The following is an 11,947-nucleotide window of genomic DNA, read 5'->3' on the forward strand; positions in this document are numbered from 1 at the left end:
CAGCAAACACAAGAAAGTGAGAGGCAGTTCTCATAAGCATTGCTCAGTATTACAAGATTTTTAAGTGACCGTATGAGATGGTCTCTGAGATGAGAGAAATCAGTTCTGCTAGCTTTCTGAGCACACGGTAAAGGTGTCATGAAATATGTTTCAACCCAATTCCAGATGGTCAAGATGTAGAATACACAAAAATGTCTGTCAATGTTTAACAATCTACCTGAGGAAAGGATGGCTCCTGCAAAAAGGAACCAGTTCTGTATAAGTTCTAGTTAAAAACTCACACTAAAGGTCAGGGAAATGTGATTCCAGTTGTTAAGTACTTATGAATAAGACACCAGAAATAAAAATGTTAAATGTTTACTTCTTCATAAATAGGAACATTACCATGGAGTATCTGTGCTGTGTAGTGGAGATTAGTATTAAGTAGAAGTAATTTGCAAATTAGTAGAAATTATTCACCCAGTTGTACCTCTAACCTTTGCTGCACCTAGAGGAACTTACCAAGCCAGTCTTGCTTCATTTATGAATATTTGCTGGTATGTAATATAAACTGGGGCAAAGAAGGAAAATTTCAAAACATCCCACCATCCAATGTAAGTGTTTTTGAATAGCAACACAGGCAAGAATCCTATTTTCTTTGAGGCATCTTAAACACACGTGAAATGAGGTGAGACCTGAGAACACCACAGACAGATATTATTTATTCCAGGCTCCAGGTCCTTTTGAAAAAAAATACAGCAATATAGTAGCTATTCAAAACCACATATTTGTTTGTTTTGTTTTTTGTGTGGGGGGATCAAACTTGAGATCTTGTGCTTGCAAGACAGGTGGCAGCACCACTGAGTTAAATCTCTGGCCCATGTTTGGTAAATTTGAACAGTCCCACTTAAGGATGAAGTACAGTGTGTACACTAGTGAGTGAAGTTCATGAATAAATTCCTTGTAAAACAGAATTACATGGAAATAGTACCCCTGTGACTTGCTAACTCTAATCATTAGGTTACTGACAACACTGAGACTCAGTTTGCTTATTTGTACTTATCATTAGGATATATTTCACAGATTATAAGGATTAAATAAAATTAACATAAAACAGCACATACGTACTGTACCAGAGCTGGTTACTGAAAATACATTCCAGTTTCCCTTCTGAGTTCACACATTTGTTCCATCCAGGGGATTAAGATTATATTTAGCTGCGTATTTTCCTGATCTCTTTTTTGTTTCATCTCTTTCTGGTCTCCCTGTAAAGTCTGGACTTCATGAACAGATACTCTGATGACCTTTATTTTCATACAGCTCTTACATATCACCCAAAGTGACTACTTTAATAAATATTAAGACATTACTTCAATCTGTTTTTTAAAATTTCATGCACTTATATATGTTCTTGCCTACTTGTTTTTTCCTGAAAACTACCCACCCTTTGAGACAGATCAAAATTACCATCTTGAGGAAGAGTTCTCTAATCTCCATAGCCACAGTTCAATGCTATAATAGATTAAATTACTGTTTCTAACTCTTCACTCCCTCCCAGATACAGACTTTGACCCAAGTCCCCTGAAGTAGGGCCACTCCAGTTGATCTACAGAAAGGAAACCAAGAAATGAATATTTGTTGTCGGAAGCCACTGAAGTTTTGAGGTTGTTATACAACGTATTTGTAGCAGGAACTTGATCAATACAAAAGCCTTTTCCATATCCATATCTCCCTTGCTTTTAATTGTCTGCTCTCAGTCTCTCTTACTTGACAGGGAAGTCTCTAAATGTGAAGAAATACTGTAAATGAGTAAATGAATGAACTGAACCCAAGTAGGTAGCAATACCAGGAGATATCTCAATATTTCCTGTCTTTCATGCACAATAACTTCCTGAGAGCCCAAAGGCTGACAAGAAAATGGATAGATGCCACATTCCAAGAACTATATCCCTAGTGAGACTTTACACAGCCATGTGGTTCAATAGGAGGCTGTTTTGTTTGTTTGTTTTTGAGACAGGGTCTTGCTATATAGTTCATTCAGGCTGGCCTTGAACTCACTGTGTAGCCCCGGCTGGCCTCTAATTCATAGCAATCCTGCATTGTCCTCCTGAGTTCTGGGATTACAGGCATATGCCACCACACCTGGCTTGAGATGGTTTTGAAATTCAACAGTGGGGACAGAATGACAAGCAAAGGAGAAAAACAACTTAAGCGATCCAGCAGTTGTAAAGGGAAGAGTTGCTGAAGAAGGCAATGATGGCTTCCACACCTTCAGTCAAAACCATGAGCTAACCAGTGCCTAAGTGCAAAAGGTTTTAAGGGTTTAAAGTCCTCCCTGAAGGTGGCCTCTGAGCAAGCAAGGCAAAGGGCAATAATTTCATTTTCCAAAGAAGTGAAGGCTAGAATCCTTTCCTAATTGGGGATCTAGGAGTTACGACCCCATCAGATCCAGAAGAGCGCTCACACAGCAACCGAGGTGCTTCAAGACTGCTATTCACCCAGCTTCCACTATTGTGGATGACAATGAGCTGAGAGCTCAGGGAACATTTCACTCATTCATTCACAGAAAGGCTGCCACCAGTCTCTACTCTGGAGATGCAGCCATAAATAAGAAAGAAGAAGAAGAAAAACTTTTGTCTTTGTAGAACTTACATATTACTGGAAAGAGATATGATCAACTAAATAATGAAAAATAAACTTTAAAAATAAAAAAATTAAATAAATATGTAACATGTAGTAATGTGATAAGAGCTTGAAAGAAAAGAAGTCTGAGAAGGAGGAGCATAATCATGTGGGAGAGCTGGAGTTTAAGAGTGGTTTGGGGAGGTCTCACTGAGGAGGTAACACGTGAACAAACACTTTACTGAGACAAGGAAACAAGCCAGGCAGATATCAGAAGGTCCTGAGGTTGAGCACGTCTGGCTGCTCAAGAAACCACAAGGAGGTCAGTGCTGCTACAGCACAGTGCACCAGGAGAGCAGGAGAAATGAGCAGAGAGAAAGTGAATCAGGTGTATTAGATGCTATAAGGACTATAAGATTTCTAGATTTACTCTGAGATGGACAAGTGATAAGAAAGGGCTGGAAAATGGAAGGGAATAAATTTTTACTGGGCACTTCCTACACATCTGATACTTTTTGCATATATTCACAGAGATGCTTATGTAGGTTTTATCTGTGTTTTTTCCAATGAAAAGAGCAAAGCCCAAGGATGTGTTTGCTACTAAGTAAGACCAGCATTTGCCAGCAGTTTTGTCTGAATAAACCACTGCAGTTTTGATATAATGGTTTGATATAATCCAGAATGTGCCCTAAATGTCTCGTGTGTTCAGAAGTGGGGCTTTGGGAAGGTGACTGACCACAATCTGCTATACTCATCAGTGGATTGATCCATTGATGAGTTTAGAGTTAAAGGTGCTATTAGTATGTGTGGCCTAGTTCAATTGAGGCTAAAATATCCCTGACATGGCCTGTGAACTAGCACCTCTTTCCTTTCTAAGCCCCTTTCCTTAGGCTTCCAACATTCTAAACCTTTTCAGCTCCTTTTGCCTTCATGCCTTTACATATTCTGTTCTTTCCTCCTGGAGCAACCTTCCCTCTTTGGTCTCCAATTATTGTCACTTACTACACAGAAGCTTTCCCTAACCACACAGGGCTAGGTCAGTGCCCCTCCTGTGTGCTCCATAGCACTCAACTTTCTTGGTCACAGTGCTAATTACACTGTGCCAAAGCCCTACCTGCTCACCACCCCCATCAATTATGAGCAAGGTTTGGTTCACTGAGTGCTCTGTATTCTAGCACCTGACATTCAAATAGCCACTAAAGTACTGTATCTGTGAAAATTAAATAAACCCAAGTGGAAAAGGATGGAGCTTCCACTTCCAGCCTTCACAAGAACCTAGCTTTAGGACCTGCAGGTGAAATATCAAATCTATATTATCTCTGGGTTCTAGCACCGGGTCATGCAGATGGAACTGTGATTTGAGTAGGTCACTTGTCTCGATCATCTCGGGTGTATACTTAGAACATTCTCTTCTTCAGGGAGATTATTGTGAGCCTCTGGTGAGAGTGCAGGACTCTGCAGAGGACAAATGTGAAACAAACACAGCAACTATGAACAGTAGCACAAAAGGGAAATTTGAGGGCTTCACGTGGAGACTGTGCTTAATTTGTATTTTCCGTGTCTTATCCCTGCCATGCCACACACACACACACACACACACACACACACACACACACACACACACACACACACACACACACACACACACACACACACACACACACACACACACACACACACACACACACACACACACACACACACACACACACACACACACACACACACACACACACACACACACACACACACACACCCCAATGCTCCGCATCTTGTCAATTATCCAAAATTTAAGCTGGGGAGAGAAACCGAAACCCTTGATGGTAACAAAGTTAAGAGATTGTTTCATAGCCCTTATCTCAATTGTTTTTCCTGACTAAACTAAGTTAAATGAAGTATAGTTAACAAAAACTTTCTTTCCTAATTCACTCTGCTGTGAGGAACATCCAGAAAGCATCGTCACTTTCCCATACAGCTGCTGCTGGATCAAAGACTACAGATCCCAAGGGAGGGGAACAAAACCCATATAAGCCATGACTCTCACATGATGAGGTTTTCAAAAGAGAAGTACATTGCTCTGGAAGTCCCATGACATCAGAATGAAGGCGTGGAAGAAAAGAAAATCTGGGTCATAGAAGCAGAGCAGAAACAAATATGCTTGGAGTGCGGAGAATGGTGCTTCACCCCCCGCAAAACAAACAATCCTGATTTTAGAAAAGGCTCGCCGCTAGTGGTAACCCCTGCCAAATCCATCTTTTTTTTTTTTTTTAAGAATAAGGAAAAGTGGGTTTTATTTTGACAGTGTTGCCTGGTAATAAATTAAGTACATAATAAGTTTGTGAAGTACAGCCATTAAGTCTACACCTTCTGGTGGGTTTTTCACTTTAAAGACAAGACCAACCTCAAAACCTCTGAACTTTTCAAAATGACAGCATCAAAGTACAGTGATAATTGTATATAGAATCAGTATAGCAAACATTATTCTAATAAGCTACGCCAAAACAACAAACATCTGCTATATTCAGTTTGCCACTGAAGTCAAGTGCAGTGGTACCTTGGTTTACAAACTGAATTTGTTTTATGATTTTGGGAAAGATGGCTGAGTTTGCATTGTGTGGGGAAAATGGCCATGGTCATGTTTGTCATTTAATGCAGAGTTTGTGAACAGAAGTAAAACTCTGAACACTTTTGTTTTTGTGAACTGAGATGTTTCTATATATTTATTTATTCTGAAAGATAAGTGTGTAGGCTCATATACTGATAATGGTCATTTAAGATTAAATTGACAGAATACCTAGAAAGTAGGTTGAATTGGAACCAGTGGACAATTTTCTAGTATTCACTGGAGACAACTTTTGGAAAGATAGGGAAGACTATTGTTTTACTACAAATTAGGAGCTTTGATCTCATCTACCTTTAGTGCTTTCAATTGTTATACAGCCACAATCTAAAGACTCCAATAATTTCAAATCATCACTAACATTAAGCAGAAATTCTTCTGTGTCAGTACGTGTCGTGTACATCAAATTATAACAGAAGACAACTGTCACAAGATGCAGCCTCTTTGGTTCATGAACAGCACATGTATACCAGTAAACCAAGTTTATCTTCCACCATCAAGTGTGGTTCTCCCATGAGTTGTGATGGATCTTTGAAAATATCTTCAAACCCACTAGTCTCAGCATTACCCCTCAAAATATCCAGTGAAAAGTTTGAGCTTTAAAGAAATGGAAGACACTGAACCTGTTGTACTGCCTTGAATTCCACTTGTAATTTTAGAGGAGCAAAGAGACCCTGGATGTTCCTCCGTGTGGAAAAATTCGTTTTATCTTGGTTGAGCTGGAATTTTTTTTCCTGATAATTCAAGAGGATGACTTGGTAACAGTTCATTTTTCACACAAGAAAATCCTTTCTGCAGAAGATTATGACTTTCAAAAGGGCCACTTGCTGAAAGTTCAGTAACTGGAAATACTGTTCTTTAGCTGAGATCCAAGTCCTCTGGTATTCATCTTCAGCTCACTCAGTGAACAGCCTCTGAGTTCAGTTACCATCAGCCGGCCCCCTGCAAAATCCATGTTGCATAATACTAAATGCTTTTTTAACTCTCTAGCTCACAGTGACATCCAAGGATGAATGGAGCAATTAATCCATAGGTGGTTTGAGAAAAACTGACGACAGAGTCAAATAAAGCGTGACCATGAGAATCTGCTTCTCCCAGCAGAAATATCTCCCCCTGTACACCAGTTTGGTGGTCATCAGACACCCAGGCCCATCCTGCCAGGGCTCAAGCGCTAACGCTGCTAATTGCCCTGCTGGGCTGCTCCACCCTAAGTGAACTTGCCTGTATGTTTCACCTGTTGGCTCCATGCCACCCTGCCCTCTGGGAACATGTTTAGTCAACTGTCCCTTTCTCATAACAATTTAAAGGAAAGACAGATTTTACACTCTCCCTCAGTCTCCTTTGTTAAGAGGAAGATAAACTTTCTCCTTTTAATTGTTCTCTCATGTTTTCTAAGCCTGTTATGATATTGGTTATTTTTCTTTGCACCAAAAAGTGAGCAGATAGTGCTAAGTACTTTCACATATGATCTCAATTAATCACTCTGACCACATAGGAAGGAAGATATTCTCTACATCATGTAGATGAGGACACTGGAATTAAATAATAAGGTCACTCAAGCAGAGTATATTTTGAACCCAGGGCTTAAGATTCTGAAGTTGCTTCTCTTTGTCTTGCGCTGCATCACCACCCGCTTTCTTCTCAAGAGAGACCACACACTTAGGGCCAAAGACACCAGAATCCAGGATCCCTGATTCTCAGCCCAGTTCTCTTTACATCTTTAATTTCTTCTTGGTCATTTCCTATAGGCAACATGCACTGACCTCAATGGTATGCTCTTCTGTACATAGCTTGTTAGGAGCAGAGAAATTAGTGGGCCCCTGGATTTGTTTTATAGGTAGACATGGAAAGGAGAACACGCAGAAGACAGAGGAGAAAGGCACCTGTGTCAACATGCGGGTTTTTACACATGCCCAGATGCTTCTCGAAAAGGTATAGATTCCTAGAACCAGAAAATATTACTAAAAGAACCTGCTTCCTGCATTTGAACTCAATCAGAATGGTTTGTTATATGATTACACAGAAATGTGTTTATATAAAAACAAGTTTTGCCCATACACTGTTGGGAGACAATGCTACATGAATATTTTCTTATTCCTGCATGGTCAGGGCTTTCTTTCAGCAGTTAAAAAAGAAACACATGAATCACTCAATCTACTGTGTTGTATAAACTGGTTTTCTTGAGGAAAAAAAAAAAAAAAGAATAACTGTCTTGCATTGTTCAAGTCTCTCAAAAAATATTAGATAAATAAAATGAACAAGCAAAATGGGAACCTATGAAGACATGAACAAGTGAGAATGTATTATGAAATAAAAAGAATAAGTTTGTCACATTATAATCCATCACTGTTTTACTTTTCATAGAAAAAATTTAAAACTGGCTTTCAGCCTCACAATAAAAAAGAACCCTTTACTTTTGCAAAGATGGAAGCATTTTTTGACATTGTTCATTTCCCACCAGCTCTAGGCTGGTGTAGCTAAGCACTAACATCTTCTGCAAAATGGCTCAGTAATATCAAACTAAGAATGAAGAGGGGCAGTGGGGAAAGATTATTTATATGTGACATTTCTTCCTATTCCTTAATCTCAAATTTGAACCTAGTGGTAATGTTTCTGGATTTCTGAAAAGCTAGTCTCTGCCATTTCTTAGCCTCAAGTTTAAATTTAGGGCATCCACAGGAATCATAAACTTCAACCAGCCCTCATCACAAACAGAATCAAGGGTTATGGGTCATGGGTTATGTAAGGAAGAAGCACCACGTACAGCTAACTCTCATCAGTTAAGTACTAATAATGGAAGGACAAACTAAGTGTATATAGTAGAGAGAAGTTTAGGCACAGGGATTTAGGAAGAAGATAAAATGAGGTGCATCTTGAAGCCTAAATTAGACAAAGAGATGGTCATTTTGGGCAATGGCATTGGGCTGTGAAAGAATAAATATATTCAAAAAGAAGACTAGTAGTCTGAGAACGGTCATAAATGGGAACTGAGGTCAGACCCCAAGGGGCCTGAAATGTCAACATTTTTGATAAGTGTTCTAGAACCAACCTTTAATCTATATTTTCTTGACCTAACAGGATTACAAGAGACAAAAACAGTAAAGGAGAAAAGGAGCTGGGGAAATGAGCAGCAAAATGTTCATTATAAACTTCATTCCTGAGAAAAAAATTCAAAGCAAATCTAGAAAGAAGATGGCAGTCTACAAAAGAGTGACTCTCTTTTAACCACAAAGCAAGAAGGAGCTTTGAAACACAAGAGATTAGGGTTTGTCTGATATTGCACAGAGCTGCCATAAAAGCCAATAAATAAATACATCCATTCGTTCTTATTGACTACATAGTTTGGGAAGTATCGGGAGCCTAGCATAAGTTCAAAATGCCAGAAAGAAACTTCCCCTCTCCTTGGAATGGCAGCAACCATCACAGGCCCAGAGTCCAACTCTAGAAGAAGGCAAGTTCCATCTCCTGAAAGTTCTGAGAGCATACACAATTCTTGTCCTCAGAGTTTATATTCTGGAAAGGACTTGATTGTGAACAACTCTAAGAATCCCTACAAAACAGAAGAGTAGGGAGCTATCTAACTTTTAACTGGGGGGGGGGGCTTAATATGTTGGGTGGGCAAGAAATGCTTCTTGAAAAAAAAAAAGACCTCTTTCAAATGCAAACTCTATAGCAGTGGTGGCGAACCTATGGCACGTGTGCTACAGGGGGCTCTTTATATCACTGAAAGCTCTAAAAGGTTCACCATCACCACTCTAAAGTGACACCTTACTTGGGACCACTGTCACTTTAATTATATTTATGAGTGCTTCTAAATCTGATTGATCAGCAGCAGATTCCCAGACTTTGCTCGAGACCCAGTTCACCAAAATCTTGAAGGCTGATGTCTAGGAAGCTGTTCTTTCTAAAATATTCCCATATGATGTGGCTATTTGGCCAGGTCTTAGAAATCAGCCATGAAGGATTCCCAGCAGTTCAGAAAAAGTTGATGACTGGCTAAAAAACAAAGCAATTGGTTGAAGTTGAACATGATTATTTATATAGCAGTTGTTTTCAGCTGTGACAAGAACAAACATAAAGTAACAGCTGAATTATAGTCATAACTAGTTTTTTGTGCAGATAAGAAAACTGAGACTAAGAGGGGTTAAACCAATTGCTTAAGGTCAAACAGCTGCCTAGTGAGAGAGTTAGGACATTCAGAGAAGACCTCTCTTATCCTCCAGGACATATTCGATTACAATGTAAATAAAGATTTGCCAGTGTACTAAGAAATTATTTGGGATGCATTTCACAGCATTCCTGAAACCAACACATGGATAGCAACCAGGAATTACAGGTGAATACTAGATTTAACTATTTTTCTAAGCTTCAAATTCAAAGGAGGGGAGTGGTGGAACAGCTGACTTATTAACTAGACTGTAATTAAAACCAGAATAGTAAAGTTAACTGAACTGTAGCCATCACCAGCTCAGACTTTAAAAGGATACAGAAAGCCTCACTTAGGGTGCAATTATGCACATTCTTACAGCCAGGGAGGGAGGGATTAAGTACTAACATGAGGTTTTCAATGTCACTGTACAGTAGCATCACAAACTTAGAACAAAACAAACAAAAACAATGCTCAGGTTTCTTCACCATCCCCTCCCTTCCAATGATTTTCATTCAATTGGTCTGAGGTGCAGCCCCTCCTGGGATACCTTTATTCAAGGTGTTCAGGTGGTTAAAATGTGCAGTCCATGTTGAGACCACTGAACTGGTCTTCTCCCCATTCTGGACCCTGCTCAAATCTAGGATGTAGGGGTAAAGTAAGCAATGAAACTAAGGCACAAAATACAAGGAGAGGAGACCACTAAGCTCAGCCTCCCGCAGCTGCAAGTACCTTGACAAGGAGTGCTTCCTTAAACAGCCCCTAGGGAACAACAATTAAGGAGCCACTCTAAGGTTGCAGCAAGTTCAGATGACCTTGTATCCAAAGATTGCGTGCCCTCCACCTCACCTGCCTCAGCCTAATCCCATACTCCCTCAAAGACTCACTTGAATCTCTCTGATGAAGTTATTAATTAGGCCATCAAAGATAAGTCAGTTTCCTACGAAGTGCAAGGTCTCCCTATATACTCTCCATTCTCTCCAGAGAAACTGATACAGACGAATAATATCCACATCCATTTTCGATGCCATGATACAGTAATTGCTGTGATGTAGTAGAATGCACTGGTTTGGGGGTTCAAAAGGCAACTGGACAAGGAGTGATCTTTTTTATTAGCTCTTTAGCAGTTCCCCTAAGGACAAGGGGTTTATTTCCTGATGTGTACATATGAACAACAAAATCTAACATGCAAAGTGTCTAGGAAGATAACATTCCGCTGCAGGTCAAGTGGTCTAGGACAAAGTGCATGTTCCACAAACACCTGTTGACAAGGAATCTCCAGCCCTGCACTAGCTCAGCTTGCTTTCCATGAGAATTACTGCCACTGCTTTTCCTACTTACCTCACTAGACTTTCCCTTCACCCTCTCGCCCCATTTTTAAGGAGTCTAACTCTTGATTTTTACAAGCACATACATCCCCACACTTGCCAGAGAGAACTTTGAGGAGATTTCTTAAAAATCTAAATTTGGGATGGGGGATCAGTAGTAGAGAGGTTGAGTAAGAGCACCCTTATCTTAAATTACTGAGAATTCTATATGTTCCTATTTTAGGCTTTGACTCCTGCTTCACTGAACCAAAAGTCAAGAGTTTGACATTTTGGCCTCTGGTTCTCCATTAACTGCCATCCTCTAATAATGCTTCTTCTGCTAGTGGCCAAAGAGAATTTGACATCTCTGTATGCCCAGCTTCTACCATGGTACTGGAGTAAAGTAGGGGCCTCGTGTATTGAATAAATAAAAGTACAGAAAAAAGAGATAGAAGGAAAATGCAAGACAATTACATGGAGTAGGGAGTTAAGAAAAATTGCAAGGCAGGTGAAAAAAATTTTTGGCAAGTTATCGTCCATAGATGTATTTGTCAACACTGTGACAGACAGAATAGTTGTCCTCCAAAGAGGTTTTTATCCTAATTCCTGAAAGCTGTGAATGTGCTTCCCTGCATAGTAAAATGAACTTTGTAGATTAAGGATCTTGGATGGGGATATTGTCCAAGATCAGCAGTGGCAATCCTACGGCTCATGTGCTGCAGTGGGCACACAGAGCAAGCACTGGATAACTGTTTTGTTTTTTCTAAACTAAAAAACTAAACTAAAACCTCAGTATTCAGGTTTAATTGCAGTGTTGGCACTTTGTGAAAAATAAGTGGGATTTGGGTTGCAGTCTGGGCATCTGGTCTCTAAAAGGTTTGCTATCACTGTCCTAGATTATCAAGGTAGGCCAGAATAACCACATAGTCTTTCTGAGAAGAAAACAGGAGTCAGAAGGAGACAGAGAGAGAGAGGAGAATTGAAGATGATAGTAGGTTGGAAGGATGTGTTTTGAAGGTGGAAGGAATCATGAGCCAAGAGTAAAGATAGCCCCTAGAAGCCAGAAAAGGCAAAGAAACAGGTTCTCTCCAGAGCTTCCAGAAGGAACTCAGATCTGCTGACCCTTTGATTTTAGTCCGTAAAAATCATTTCGGACTTCTGAATTCCAGAACTATAAGCTACTAAAATTGTGTTATATTAAGCCACTACATTTGTTACAGAAATATTCGGAAATTTATATAGTTTCAGGACAGATAATATATATATATATAT

At 39.7% G+C, this 11,947-nt stretch overlaps 1 protein-coding gene and 1 pseudogene across 3 annotated transcripts in view; both read right to left on the minus strand.

Moving 5' to 3' along the window:
• Window positions 1-11,947, minus strand: part of Sytl2 (synaptotagmin like 2) — a 132,937-nt gene that overhangs the window by 59,813 nt on the left and 61,177 nt on the right. The window lies entirely within an intron of this gene.
• On the minus strand, window positions 5,671-6,111 carry LOC104868828 (annotated as a pseudogene).

Source organism: Fukomys damarensis, unplaced genomic scaffold, assembly GCF_012274545.1.
Source record: "Fukomys damarensis isolate Sample0158 unplaced genomic scaffold, DMR_v1.0_HiC HiC_scaffold_16, whole genome shotgun sequence".
Taxonomy (NCBI): domain Eukaryota; kingdom Metazoa; phylum Chordata; class Mammalia; order Rodentia; family Bathyergidae; genus Fukomys; species Fukomys damarensis.